At 33.6% G+C, this 16,135-nt stretch overlaps 1 protein-coding gene across 1 annotated transcript in view; it reads right to left on the bottom strand.

Annotated features, from left to right (window-relative positions):
• Positions 1 to 16,135, bottom strand: part of LOC102876639 (ribosomal protein S6 kinase alpha-3-like) — a 100,234-nt gene that overhangs the window by 73,425 nt on the left and 10,674 nt on the right. The window lies entirely within an intron of this gene.

Here is a 16,135-nt window from a genome sequence, read left to right as displayed (position 1 = left end):
CATAAAGGAATATTTTTACTCAAACAGAGCTTTAAGAAGGTAGAATCACTCTACAAGGATGTAGTTGCCAATTTTTAAAAGGTTGTGATTCCAAAAGTAATCTATAAACAAATTATGTGAAATCAGAAAAGCATTTCCCATGGTTATCTGTTTCACGTAAGTCCATGAGTTTATTTGAATCATCAAAGGCACTATAAATGGTCTTATTTAAATCTCACTTAAACCATCATCTACAACACTTTCTATGGCAAAACACAACCTAAATTCCAAGTCCACTGATAATTAATCAGAGGAACTGATTAATTATTTAGGAGAAAAGTAGGCTAGATCTTGAAATAAATTCCACATGGATTAAACATTTAATTGTTTAAAAATTTATACAACTATTAAGAAGAAACATATAGGTAAATAATAGCATGGGGTAAGGAGGAGGAAAAGCAAAGAGGCATTTAATCATTTAAAGTTTAAAACTTCCTCTGCTAGACAAAAGAAAAAAAGACATAAGATGAACTAATTACAAAAGGGGGGAGTACAACATATGACAAAGGGCTGATATTCCCAGTACATAGAGCTTTCTTTCACAAACCTGTAAGAAAAAGTGATGAACTTCAACAGGAATGAGCAATACAGGGGGAAAGAATTCAGCTTTGGGTTAATTTTAAAAGATGCATTTACTTTTTGAAATTTATTTTATATATATTTTTTAACCAAACTATTTATTTTTGCCTTTCAAATTGGTAATTATCTTAAAAAAAGATTAACACCTAGGGTTGATGTGGACATGGGGTATACTCTGGAAATCAGCACCACCTTTCTGGAAAGCAATCTCAGTGTGTATCTTGGAAATGGTTCATCAATTTCTTTTGTTAAAAAGGAAAGAGGCATACAAGGATGTACGTAATGTTAAGAACGTTCACCACAACTCCAAGTTGAATAACACCAAGTTAGAAACCTAAATTCCTAATAGTAAAGAACTAGTTAAATATATTACATTACATCCATATAATGGAATAGTGTGCAGTCATTAAAAATGACAAAAATGTAAATTTATTGACATGGAAAGACAATTACATAAAATAAATGAAAAAGCCATTTACAAAACAATATGGATTGTAACAATCCCATTTTAAATAAATATATACATATGCTTTAATGTATATATTTGCATGGGAAAAACTCTGGAAGGATATACACCAAAATGTTTACAGTGGCTATGTCTGGGTGGTTTAATTTTAGACACCTTTAAGTTTGTTTTTCTTTACTGGAATTTTCTAATTCCACAATGAATATGTAGTACTAGTGTAATTTTAAAAATACAAAAATAAGTCAGGAACATCTAAAATGACTTTCATAGCTCTCTCGCAGGAAAAAGGAATAAATGTTCCTAGCCTCTTATTAATTCAACAAGTATACAAGGATCTAAGCTAATCATCTTTGGAGTCTCAACAACTAGCGAATAAAAGCAATCCCTTACCGGAAGTTAAGATAGCTACTCCCAACCTGAACTCTACTATCTACTCTCTCATTCTCTAATGGACTCATCCATTCATCCAACCACGTCACTTCATATATACTCTAAGTATTAACTTCCAGATAAGAGAGAAATAAAGCATGGCCCTTCTATGGCTCCCATCCTAAAGGATACTGCAATCTGGTAACTCATATAAAGGATGTCTTTCATTTATCAGTCACTCATAGAAGATGTTCCCAGGTAACGGAACATAAATACACAATAAATATTATATAAGCATAGAAATGCTGCCAGATGCAGGAAGGATGGGAATACAAATGTAAAAGCTATAGTTTCCTAGGAACTTCCAGAAGCTACAATAGATACAGCTTCTACATACATAGCTACAATATATATATAAATACATTTATATGGTATGTACATCCAAATATCCTCAGGGTAAATCCTTCTCCTTAAAAGCCACAACCATTTATTCAACTGACTGCTAATATTTTTTTATCCCAATGTTCCAGGAAACCATCAAAGTGCCACTCAAAATCACTAGCTTTGAAGGCAAACCGTTCCTGCTTTTCGACTATTTACCTACAAATTATGCTGCCTTAGACAAGTTATATCAAGCTATGTTTTAGTTTCTTCAAATATAAAAAGTTATCTTCAGAGTTGTTGTGAAGATTGAATGAGATAAACTATATAAAACATTAACCATAGTGCCTGAAACTTAATAAGCACTCTCAGTCAATTTTAGGTATTCTTATTGAAGTTCATAATCCAATGACCCTGTCTCTGGCCACCAACTTGCTACTTCTCTTGTATCTGCACCATCATTCATCTAGTGCCCTAGCTAGAATTTCTCATGGTAAGCATAGTTACCATTCTATGACATGTAACCACTTAATGGTTCCTAAATGTAGGCCTAACTTAAGCTACATTTTTTTTCTTTTATGGGAACCATTTGCTGCTCCTTGTAATTTTCAATGAATGCAAAGCTAATATAAATATACAGCTTTAAAAACTTGAGAATTGGGAGATTAGGGTTAGAATCTCAAGTCTGTCACCTAAAAGCTCTGTAATTTTGGATAGGTCAGTTTCTCTTAGTCTATTATTTTATCTGTTTTTTAAAAATGGGAACACTTGCCCTGCCTATCATAAAGGGTTGCTAGGCTCCAAACTGAGAAAAGTCTTAAGAAACCACTTTAATCTTTTTAAAATAAGATTCATATTAAAGCAAATTCCTATTAAGGTTTGAATTGGAGATCTTATATTCCAACTACACATCATATACTTTCATATCTTCTAGCCCATCCTCACCTACACTCGAATAATTTAAAACAAGGATGCGCTACTTCATCAGGCAGCCAACTATGCCAGCTTTGAAAATATACTGTCTGCTAGGTAAAATTCATTATTTTAGTAATTTTCTTCAAGCATAAATTCCCCCGAAAAGATATAAATATATGCCAACTTGCTTGTACTCATCTGCAAAGGTTCACAGGAGAGAAAAAAAATCTATGACCCTAAATCATTCCAAGTCTTTTTGATAAGTCAAGCACCTTCAAACATTGAGATATAGTACATATCAATGTTTTCTGAGGACATCTTAAAGGAGGAACACAGAATGTATTCAATGAACATTACAGTTGTGAAATGACCAATAAAGAATAAAGTAAGGGCCAGATCACCTCCCTTTCCCTAGACAGCATCATCTTATGAATGCCATTTTTTTATGAATGCATTATTTCTGGAAGGTCCGCAGTCCACTGCTGACTCAAACCAAGGCTTCTGTTGATGAGATCCTCATCTTTTTCACTTACAGCTAAGTTAGGCATTCTCTGTCCTGTACTTGACAGTATTCTTCCTCTCAAGAGTAAACATTTTCAAAATTTTTTTATTATCTTCCTCCCATCTCTGACTCATTGCTACAGTCTGTATATAACAGATTCACAGCCAATTAGCCTCTTCATTTGCAGTATTATGTCAACAACAAATTTGATCAAATAGTCCCTTTTCTGAACTCCTCATTCAACTAATGGTACAATGAAAGAATTTAAGAAAAGGAAGGGAAACATTATCTAAGAGATATTGTAAGCTCTACATTTTTGCAAAAACACTTCCTTTCTGAGTTTAGCAAAGATTTATCATTTTGGACAACTTTTAAAGCAGAAAAACATGAAGTCCAATGTTATCCTAAATACCAGAGATGTTTTGGGAAAAAACTACCCCCTAAAAAAATCACCTTTATTTCAAAAAACAAGGATTCAAATGTTTTACTTCTACAGTTTAAACAATTTCCTTTTTTGAAAAACACTTTTTATTGAAGACTAGGGTTGCAACAACTCTATATAGGCACTGTTTATAGTCCTAACAGTTCAAGGAATAGTATTTGTTAAAAAAAGATATTTCCCTAATATTAAGAAACAAGAATAGGGTGGGGAATTGTGTCCTGGAGCAGGCCAGAAGCATTTAAGCCTCAGCTCTGGCACTTACTGGTGTGGTAACCTGAAATTGGGAGTTATAGTTTTAAGGCTTAGTTTCTTTGTAATATGTATATGATACCTACCTCAGAGGGATGTTGTAATGAAAAAGGATTTTTATAGCAAGGGCTAGCAGATACCCAGTAAATGTTATTTCTTTTCCCTCTTTTGCTTTAATTGACACTACTATTTACATTTGTACAAATAATTTCTAAACATCCAAATGTAACAGAGTGTTGAGATGCCTATTTCATCACAGCCAAGGAGGGTAGAAGAGATCATTCAAAATGTGTGATATATTTTTAAACAATGTGGCAAAGAATTAGTATGGACAAAAAAACCCCCTAGTTTAAAAGTGAGGCAAATATATTTATCCTCTCTCATCCCACCATAATGCTTTTCAGCCAAAACCCTGCAGAGCTTGGCAGATTTTATAGATGCAAATAGGATGTGAAATACTGGAAAAGGTTAGGAAATGCTAATCACGCTTTGTTAGTTTGAAATGTGTAAAAAAAGTCACCAATCAAAATAACCTACAATATGGGTGTCATCAGAACAAATCAGATCGGAAGAGCTTGAGTCTCAGCAGGAATTGTTTTCAAAACAACTTTCAATGTTGTCATATAAAATTAGCATCTAGGATCCTTAAAAGAGGGAAAAACAATTCCAATCATGAATTCTGAAGCAAGGTTTCAGGACCTCTAGAATATTTTCATATATTCAAGGAAAATTAGGAAAATGCTAAAAAATAAGAACATTTTAATGATTTAAAATAATTTCATTTTAAGCAACTTTATGGAACAGATTGGCATGTTATAGCAATGCACATTTCCAAGGTGCTGTTTGGTAGATCTGAAGAAAACAGAAGTTTTTAAAAAGCTTTGAATCTAGTAGATCATCATGTATAAGTTATACTAAGATCAAATTATCTGAAATTGACAAAATGCAACCTTGAACTTAGGAGGCTATAAGATCTACTAACACTCTCCTACCTGAAAAAAAATTTACATATGAATATTATGAAAAAGGATTTCTTCACATGGAATAACAGTCTGAATTCATTAGGAAGAAAGGAGGAAAATAAAGGGTCCATAGCACTACTAGATTTATTTGAAGACCCAACTTATAGGAAAGAACAAGAATCGTCCTTTAAAAAAAAAACAAAACCAAAAACCAAACAAAACACCCATCCATCCTCAAGGTTCTACCAAGTTTATTCTGCTATCAACACTGGGTTTCCTGTCCAAAATTCATGGAGTAGATGTTCTATGAAGGTATGGAATGTAAAGCATCGGAAACCTGTCTCAAATTTCAGTTAAGACACCATCACATTGTTGAGAATCCAAAGAATCTTCTATGCAATCACATTGAAACAATAAGAAACAAGCATTTTATATTCTTAATAAGGAAGGTATATAATCCTTACCAATGTGACAGGATTAAGAATCAGCTCCTCATTTATCCTAAGGAAATATCAGAGATGTGCATAAAGACTTATGTACAGTGATAGTCATCATACTCATTATACTGAAAAATAGAAAACAATCTAAATGACCAACAGGGGACTGGTTAAATAAATCAAAATACATCTATTCATATGTAGGCATACTACGCAATGGTTAAAATCAGAGCCTCAAAGAAAAATCAATGATGCAAAGATAGGCTTGCAAAATATTAAATTAAAAGGATACAAAACTATATAATATGATCCCAATTTCGTAGCCCACACAACATGTGTGCATATGACTGGCAAAACAGATAAAATCTTTCTAGTAGTTACCTGGGTCATAGGATTTATATTCTTCTTTGTACTGTATTTTCGAAATGATATGCATGTATAGTTTTTTAATATGGAGAAAAAAAGTTACATGTAATGAAAAAATATCTGTTTCTTTTTCTAGCTAAGGGACCCCTACACCTGCTTTACTATTCCTCTAGTTACTGAAGGTCTGCTAGTACTCACATTTATTTTCTGGGATGAGGTAGAAATGACTCCTACTTAAAGCTATATGCTAAATTTAAGAGGACCCTCAGAAGCCCTTTTTGCCCTCCACCCTCCTAGTCCTGTGGTTACGGCCTGAGAAAACAGGTAAGTTTTAGGCCTGAATCCACCTTGTGTTTTTTGGAGTGTATCCCACTCAATGGACTTCTACTTATGAAACAAGAGTATGCTGAGATAAGAATAAAGAAAACACAGTAGCTAAAATAAAATCTGCATTGTGACTAGCAAGTATCGACACAGCAGAAAACAGAATCCATGCCACGAGGACAAACTTGAATAAATGAGAAAAAAAAATGAAAGAGAAGATTAAAAAACTATGGAGGACAGACGGAGAAATAACCTATGAATAACAGATGTTCTTAAAGAAAAAAAAATACAGAGTAATTTAATTAAAAGTATAAGAGAAAACGTTCCAGTTCTGAAAAAATACCTGAGACTGGAGACTGAGAAGGTTCAACAGAGATCATCAACACCAAGATATGTCCTGGCAAATGTTTTTAAATTTCAAGGATAAAGATAAAATCCTACAAGCATACAAGCAGAAAAAAATAGGTTATTTTCAAAGTTACTAAAATCAGATTGACCACAGATTTTCTCCTTGGTAACAATAAATTGCCAGAAGACAATGAAATAATGACTCACAGAGTTGAAAGGGAAAAGTTATGCTCTAAGAATTTTATACCTCATCCTAGTTAGTCATATACAAAGGTCACAAGAATTTAGATCTGTAAAGTCTTACAAAGTTTCACCATCCTGTTTGTATCCTTTTTCATAAATTTTCAAAGGTATATTCTATACCACCAAAAGAGAATAAAAATAAAGAGTTCAAGAAATGTTGCAGTAAGAAATTATCTAGATACAAATGAGTAAAATAATCTTTCTAAAAGAAAAAGGGTTAACACTGAGGAACAATTGACCCAAACCCCCTGCCTTTGAGAGATTCTGACTCACAGTGACCCTGTAGGGCAGAGCCAAACTGCCCCTAGAATTTCCAAGGCTTAATCTACACAAATGGAAGGAGACCGCCACATCTTTCTCCCATGGAGTGGCTGGTGAGTCTGAACTATCAACCATCCAGTTAGCTGTACCATCAGGACTCCTGAGTAACTTAAGCATATAAGCAATATTAAAGGAGAGAAAAGCACTTTAAAAATATAAGGTAGTATCTGTAACCTAAAGCTAAATTAATACAGCTCAAGAGACATAGAAGATTCTAATTCCTCTAGTTCTCTAAAAGTATATTTGAAAATAATTATTTTTAATAATTAATTACACAATAAATGTAAATTTTGGGATGTTTTAAAACACCAATTATATCTATGACCATTAATATTACAATAGAAGTTAGTAACTGACAGATTGTTAAAAATATTTTTATGCACATATCACATTCAGCTCTAAGAACATGAGGTAGTTACAATTTACCCTTATTTTACAGATGAGGAAACCAAGGTTCAATAAAGTTAGTGAACAGCAGAACCAGAATTCATATCCAGATCTTTCTAGCTCCATAAATCTAAATTTTATAACATCCTCAAACAAAACAATCTACATGGCAAAGGTGAAGAGAAATAAAACAAAAAAGAAAGAATAGAAAGCTTAAAGATGGGGAAAATAAGCTTAACAATGATAAAAATTATTCTAAAAGGTTTTTTTAAAAGAAGAAAACAATTCAAAAAGTAACAAAGTAGGAAATGTGAAGTTTAAGTCGTGCAATAAAAAAACTTAAATATTTACATCTGCATTGAGGAGTTTCAAAATAAAACACTGCGTTGGGGGGAGGGGAGAAGAACTGTAGATGAAATAAGATTAAGACTGGCTAGAAATTCATTAAGGCTGAGTTGGGGAACATGGTTCCTTATATTACTTTCTCTATTCTGGTATATGTATGTCTTAAATGTTTAATAATAAGAAAAGCTTTTTAGGTGTTTTATATTGTATTTTAAAAATGAACATATAAATTATATGTGGTTTTCCCCACCAAAAACAAAACAGGTAGGCATACAAAAGTATAAAGAGAAAAAAAGCAGGTGTTGGTAATGTCAATGCCAAAAATAAAATGTAAGGCAAAAACCTTAAATGGATTTAAAATGAAAAACTGAGCTTTTACCACACACCAGGCAAATATGTTAAGCGCAACTGCTCATAGTTGATGCCTTTAATATCTTGAGGAAGGGTCATCACCAATTTACACATGAAGAAATTAAGATAAATAGACATGTCAATCTTGTTCAGGGCTCTATCACTGGGCCCCTAGCAAAATGCCAGGTATACAGTAGGAGCTCAATAAATCTGTTGAATGAATTTAAAAGTTGAATAGTCTGCTCTGGAGTAGGAAGTAGCAGAGCCCAACTTCAATCTCTATACTATTTTTTTAAAAAGACCTATACTCTCAAATCACATAAAAATAATAATTTCATAAGAGTACAGGTGTTTATTTCCTGCTGTGTATGCTTCTTTATTGGTCAGATTTTCTACTGTTGACAAACAAAAATGTCATTAAAAATAGTAAATGCACAACAGTATTGAGCATTTAAGCACAGACTAACTATAAAACACAAAAGTACATGCTTTGGAGACCAAATGTACAGTCACAACTGAATGGACTGAGAAATTGTGGTACATCCACACATGAAATACTATACAGGATTCAGGAGCAACAATTTTGAAAATTACTACATAACTTGGGAGAGACTGTAGAGCATTATGCTGAGTGAACTCAGTTTCATAAGGACAAATACTGCACAAGACCATTACTGGAGAAACTAATTAATAAAACATGTATGAGGACTGAAGTGGGGGAGAGAGGAGCAGAGGGGTGAGGAAGGGCAGGGGAGAAATCATAGGGTCACACACCTTGGGGCAGGGGGTAAAGGAAATAGGAAAGGTCTGGCAGGGATCTGGAAAGGCAGGGCAATGATAGGCATAGTTCAATGGTGATTAATTTTAGAAAACATAGTGAATGGGAATGATTGTATGAAATACACTGTTAATGAAGAATAGTGTGAAACACAATGTATATGAACTTTGTAAGCAAACCAATATAAAAAAATTTTAAAAATGCTTTAAGCAGAATAAAAAATGAAATAAGGGCAAGGGGAAACTTTAGCACACTAATATCAACTAGTGTGATACACAAATGACAAGACAAAACATCCGAAGCAATTTACATTAGAACAAAAATGAGGTTAATATTGAATTTTGCAATATAAAAAGGAATACATGTTCTTTTCAAGTATCTATGAGATGTTATTATAAAAATGGATGCCTTCCTAGTCCATAAAATAAATTTAAAGTTCTTAAAAATAGGTATCATAGAGACCATACTTACTGATTATTATTGAAAAATAGAACAGGGGGCGGGGAAGCAACCACCCGTACTCAGAAGTCAATATCCTTCTAAATAATTACTGGATCAAAGACATCAACAATAATAGCAGCTATCATTTACTGTCCATTTTGATCAAAAGGAGGCATACAATGCAATGGTTAAGAGCTCTGCTACTAGCTGCCAGCCTGAACTCAATCACACTCCTCAGGAGAAAGACGTGGCAATCTACTTTAGTTACGATAACAACCTTGAGATTACAGCCTATGAGAGTAGTTTCAATCTGTCCTATAGGGTTGCTATGAATTAGAAATGGCTCATGGAAATGGAGTATTTTGTTCCAAGTACAGTGCTAGAGGTTTTACATATAGTCTCTCATTTAATCCCAATGAATCTTTTTTTTTTTTAAAAGTAAAAAACCAACGTAGCATGCTATGTATAGTGAAGAAGAAAAATATCAGGTTGATGGCTACCAACTTATCCAAGATCACAGAGCTATTAAGTTTTAGATATGATCACTGAATACAACTCTGAATCCAAAGGTTCTACTATCACATAGAAACACTGCTTAGAATAACTGCCAAATATCTTTTCCTTACTCATAATTTTTTTTTCAAGTAAAACACAGAAAATTAGAGTGCTTCCTTAAGACATGAAGTCTGAAAGCATCCACTTATTAAATACATTATTCTAAAAAGGTGAAGGTTCATTTTCTTAACACCCCAGATACAGTATTTCAAATTGTAGAATGTTGTAAGAATATTTGTGTGCTGTTCAATCAACCCACAGCTGACCCTTCAGAGGGTTTTCAGAGGCAGTAATCACCAGGAAGGAGACTGTCCATCCTTCTCCTGCAGAGCAGCTGGTGGATTCGAACTGTGTGTCTTTGGGATCGCTGCACAGGTATGTTAATATTCTCAACATGTCAATAAAAAAGGGAAGAAATCATAACAAAGTAGGGAATAAAAATTAAATATCATTTGACACTAAATGCATTTCTACTAACCAATGTGACCTTGGACAGGTTGCTTTTTCTTTTTACTTATGTGCAATCAATACAAGTTCAATGAAAACTTGGCCAGCATGGATTTGAGAGTCTGCCATTAATAGTGGGCAAGCAGCTAAGCCCTAAGCCTCTCCCAAGTCTTGGCTCCTTCATCTATAAATTATGTGAACATCTATGATCTTTGTGAGCACAAAAATTTTATAATCTTGTGACTTCATGGATTAAGTTTTTATTAAAGTTATTTAAGATTGTGTCAAGGAAATTGCTGATTTTATACTCAAAGCTGTTTGTTATTTCTAAGTAGAATTCTCTTTTTGTCTCCATTCAAAATATATTCTTATCTATATCCTCCAGCGGTGCATTTGATATCAAGTATAAACAAGGATAATGCCAAACAACTGACTGTACGTACCAATGTTACCTAAAAGAAAATTTATAGATATCAATAGTTTTTAATGTACAAAATAAGGAACTGAAAATTTTATAATTTCTACAATCCATTCATACTACTCTTTTTTTTCCTCATAGAGAAAACAAGTGACAGCTTTTTCAATTATTATTATTTTCTCTGTGTGTGTACTGTCAAATAGGCTCTCACAGGTATAGGAGGAGATGGCCCCTCCTTCTCCGGTAGAGCATCTGGTGGATTCGAACCAAAGTATCTCTGGAATTGCAGTGCAGCTTCTTGCCACTAGGCCACCAGAGCTCCCTGACAGCTTTTTTTTTTTAAAGTTTCTACATATTCCCAATCTTATTTTTGCATTCTCAACAACTTCAAATTCCACTCCATAGTAAGTCAAGGAACAGGTATTATTTCCCAAACCTACCTGCCAATCGGAACCATCTAGCATTCCTGTTACAGAAGCCAGAATGAATCCCCAGAATTCTCAAGGTAGAAAAGCTCCATGTTCAGTCATTTAATTCTCTTAAACCTTAGATGATTCTTGTGAGTAGACACAGTTGGGAAACTACTTTAGAACAAAAGAAAATTTGGTGGAGACCTGGGGCCTGGAACATCAACAACTTTGGCTCCACTCTTTACTACAGGTGTGATTGTGGGAAAATTATTCAATATGATTATCAGGTTTTAATCCCTGAGGAATTATTTCATGTCTAAGGTTAAAAATTTAAATTCTAGATAAATTTTTAGTGCATTACATAGATTGGCTAATTTAGGAATCTCAAGATCAAATCTAAGGATTTAGTCTGGTTTCCAGAATCCTTCTATTCATGATGCTGAGGGGCTTCAAAGTCCAGATTTTCTTGTGACTGAAAAATTATCACAAGAAGTTGTTAGCTCAAGTATAAAACAAAACTCAAGACTCCTCAAACTTGGTTCCAACTCTCCATTAGGTTTCAGAGGCTGTAAATCACAACACAGGAGACTGACCATTTTTCTCCTCAGAGCCAAACAGTGGATTTGAACCACCAGAGGTGAGTAAGTGCAATTGACTATAGACTACAACCACTAGAGCACCTAGCTACAAAGCAAATAATACTTAAAGCCTGGCAAACTAAAGATATATTACTGATGCCACATTATCACCTAAGAGAGATAAAATTATAGTCTTTCAGATATATTATGAACAAAAAGATAGCACTGATCTCGCAATAAATAAACCAGAAGAGAACCTTACAATAAACCAGAACTCAAAATCTAACAGAACTCAGAATTTCATTCTCTGGAGGATCAATTACATTTAACATAGTGTTTTAATATGTTTTGGATTGAACTACTTATAAATTTAGGAAGAAACTATTAAAAAAAAGTACATACTCTGAAGTTTTGTGTATCTCTCAACCTACAAGCAAAAACACCTAAATTTTTTTCTGAATATAACCAGGGCAGTTTGTAATTGCAGCTCCAGGATTAACCTTACCTATTTATGTAGTAAGCATAAACTTTACGTACAGTATTTTTATTACATTTTTAGGAACAACTGTTCAGACAAATTCTAAACCAATTTGAAGAAACTTAAACAAAAAGGCTGAAAATCTATTAACTCTCAGTCAAAACAGAAGGAAAATTTACCTTCTATTCTTAACAAAAAATCTCCCACAGACCTTAATTCTTATTGAAAGTAACCTAAACTACATTAAAGAACTACAGATTTTCTTTCAACTTATTCTTTAATGCAACTCTGTATTTTTATTTAAAGCCTCCCCCCCCTTTTTTTTGGTCATGGGGGCTCTGGTGACCTTGTGTAAAGGGGGAAGTTTCAAATCCCACCAGTTGATCAGTAGGAGAAAGAAAGGCAAAAATCCCCGTGTGATTTATAGCCTGAAAACCTGTTGGAGGGGCAGTTCAGAGAAAGAGATTTGCTTGTTAGGTTTATTCCTGATATTGAATATTTTATGTTGAATAAGTATTTGGTTTTCATTCTATTTTGAACTGGTTATGACTGGTACACTGGAAAGCTCATTAGTGTTTTCTGAGTACATTTTATGAACTTTGGCACTTTGGTGGCATAGTCCATGGAGAATTGTGCTACTAACCCAAGGATGGCACCAGCCTGGCAAGTCCTTGGGAAGTCTTCTCCCATGCGATGCCCCTGAAAACCTGGAGGGTCAGCTATTAGTCAATGAGTGTGACTGACCTCAAGACACTTGTAAGTGGATTTCCTTAAGCCTCTAAATAGATGATTATATTACCTGTGAATAGTAGTGTCTTGGATTTTTTTTTAAAAAATCCTTCCTTGCAATACTTTTAAATTTTCTTAAGGAGTTGTGCTGCCAACCCAAAGGCAGGCAGTTTGAATTTTACTGCCTGCTCCCTGGAAGAAAGATGGGCAATCTCCTCACTCCTGTGCAATTTACAGCCAATGAAAACCCAATGGAGGTTCAGCTTTGAGTCAGTTCCCACTCAACGATACATAACAATTACCCTAGCAAGCTCTTCCAGGATATTAGAGATGAAAATAGCAAGAGTCTTGATGAGACTGACTATACTATGTCACCATTAAACGTGATGCTGGTTATTAAAAAATAATCTGTTAGTAACATGAAGGAAACACTCTTTTGTTCCTGTTTTTACAAAGGTAGAATAATCCAGTCAAATTGGAAAAAAGGTTGGAAGTTCCTCAAAATGTTAACACAGACTTACCATGATTCAGTAATCCCACTCTTAAGTATACACTCAAAAGAAATGAAAACCTACATTCACACAAAATTTCATACACAAATGCTTACAACAACATTGATTTAATTATCCCAAAGTTGGAAGAATTCAGATGTCCATACAATGATGAACAGATAAACAAAATGTGGTATATCCATACAATAGAATGTTTTTTACCATATAAAAGAATGAAATATTTAAGCTACAACATGGATTAACCCTGAAAACATCATGGCTAAGTGAAGGATGTCAGAGAGAAAGATCACATATTGTATGATTCCATTTACATGAAATATTCAAAACAGGCACCTATATAGGCATAAACAGAAAATTAGTTGTAACCAGAGGAGAGGGACTGAGGAGTGACTAATGAGCATGGTTTCTTTTGGGGGTGATGAAAATGTTCTAGAATTAGATAATGTTGATGGCTTGTGAATATACTAAAAACAACTGAAAAGTCAACCAGGGTGAATTTTATGTTATATAAATTATGTCTCAATTTTTAAAAAATAGATGCAGGCTATTTGACTTAAGAGTTTATAAGTCTAAAAATGGTTCGACTTTTCTTGAAATGTTCTTTCAACTGATAACCTTTTCCAATAGAGCCAGATCTTATTTTCTGACACTTGAAGTATCAAATAAAGTTGTTTTTTTTTCAAATAAAGTTTTTTAAAAGGAAGCTGCAAATGTAAAGAGTTAATGATTTAAGAAGCTGCAGTTAGAAAACAGAGCACATTTATGCACACACCTCGAGAAGCCTTCTCTAAGGAGTTGTTGTGTCTCATATCAACCCTTCATGACTCATATGACCCTCTTGGTCAGACAGAAAGGAGCAAACAAACTACCAGGGCTTCCTTTCGGGGAGTCACCATGTGGGCTTAAAACTCTGGCCTTTTGGCCAACAACTATCAGGACTTTTTTTTTTTCCCCAGTTCCTTAACATTTATTTTAAAATGTTTTTGGGAATACAATCTTTAATGATATGTATTACATCCTTTTGGATACTGACTGCTGTAAGTATACACCTGTGGTCTCATAATACTATTATTTTTATGCCATTTAAAAAATATTTTTATTTTAATACTATATTTTTTGCCATTTACCCTCTCACTAAGATACTTCTTTAATAAAATTTAAATTTATTAATTATTTCAGTAAAAATTTACATAGACTTTGGATTTCCATTCATTCATTGCTGCACTTTTCTCCCCTCCCAACTCTCCCCCCTAGTAACACTACCCTCTTGGAAAAGTAAAAGACAAATTCTTTCATTGTTTTACAAACCAATCAGGGCTCTTTTTGTAAAGAGCACTGTTAGGCAGGTGTCCTGCTTTCCAAGTATTGCAATTTTTGTTTGAAATTCTCATATTTAATACCATTGTTTGGAAGTCAAAAACATCTTCCCCATACAATGTCAGAAACACTATTTCTTGGGCCACCTCACAAAAGCCTGATTAACTGACACTGTATCTGGAAAGAACACTTTTACAAACTTTTCTGACCTCATCTATCAATTACTCAAACACCTTATTATGGACAGCAATCCGGGTTCACACCTGGATCCCATCTTTACTGTTCCCACCAGTAATATGAAGGCTTGGTGCTGCCATGCCTTCTTTCTTTCTGTAGATTTTACCTAGACTAAGTCGCTCACCTGGATGTCCTTAACATAATAGCAGCAGTCTAGAAGAGTCTATGGGATTTGCAACCTGTGAGACTTGGGCTTGAATTCAAGGTCCTTCATTTAGAAGCTATGCAACCATGAGCAAGTTACTTGGATCCAGTTTCACTATCTGTGTCTGTATTATTAGTTTACTAATACTTGCAAAGTGGTCAGAGAAGCTGTCAGTAAATATTAGTCTTCTTCCCTTTTCACCTGACAAAGAAATGGCAGTGGGCTTAACACATTTCTTCCTATTTGCTGTTGTTAATAAATTACTTTATTTGAAAATAAACTTGACATCCAAGCAAAAGAAAATGAACTTTTCTACAAAAACATGTATATAGCAACAAAAACAAATTAAAGCATTGGTGGGCTGAAAAATAATTTATCAATACCTAAAAAATTATCAAAACCAGTTAAATGCTGAGGAAAATAAAAAGCGACTTGCTGGAACTGCAAGTCTAGGTCTGAATTTTCCTGTTAGTGAATAATTGTTTTCCTTTTACTTTTTTTTATTGGTTTGCATACAATTCATACACATTGTGTTTCATTAATATACATTGTTTTATATAATCTTTCATTTACATTTTATTTCATTAATGTACATTGTATATTATATAATCTTCCATGTACATGGTTTTATATAATTAACTACTATTGAATTTTGCCTAAAATTCCATGTTTTCAAGTCTCCCATTGAATCATTCGTATTCCTTCACCCTCTCATCTGCCCACCTCTCCTATCCTAGTGGTTTCCCTCTTTCCCCTTTTTAATATTCATACACGTCTTGCTAAGTAATCCTTCTAATTTTACAATAATGGTCTTATGCAATATTTGCCCTTCTGACACTGAGTTATTCCACTCAGCATAATGTATTTTTTCATACTAAGGACTGTGTATATTTTCCAGACATATAGATTAAAGCAAAGGTAAGACTGTATTTCTTTATTTAATATTACCATAGGGTGGACACAAATCCTGCATTTGAATTTTTACTTACTGTAGCTCTTTTGGAATTTGTATTTCAGATAACTTTAATAAAATTACTAAAGGTTATATTAAAATATTGTAAAAT

Source organism: Elephantulus edwardii, unplaced genomic scaffold (genome assembly GCF_000299155.1).
Source record: "Elephantulus edwardii isolate Elephantulus edwardi_28Jun2011 unplaced genomic scaffold, EleEdw1.0 scaffold00131, whole genome shotgun sequence".
Taxonomy (NCBI): Eukaryota; Metazoa; Chordata; class Mammalia; order Macroscelidea; family Macroscelididae; genus Elephantulus; species Elephantulus edwardii.
This window is presented reverse-complemented; position numbering and strand designations above follow the sequence as displayed.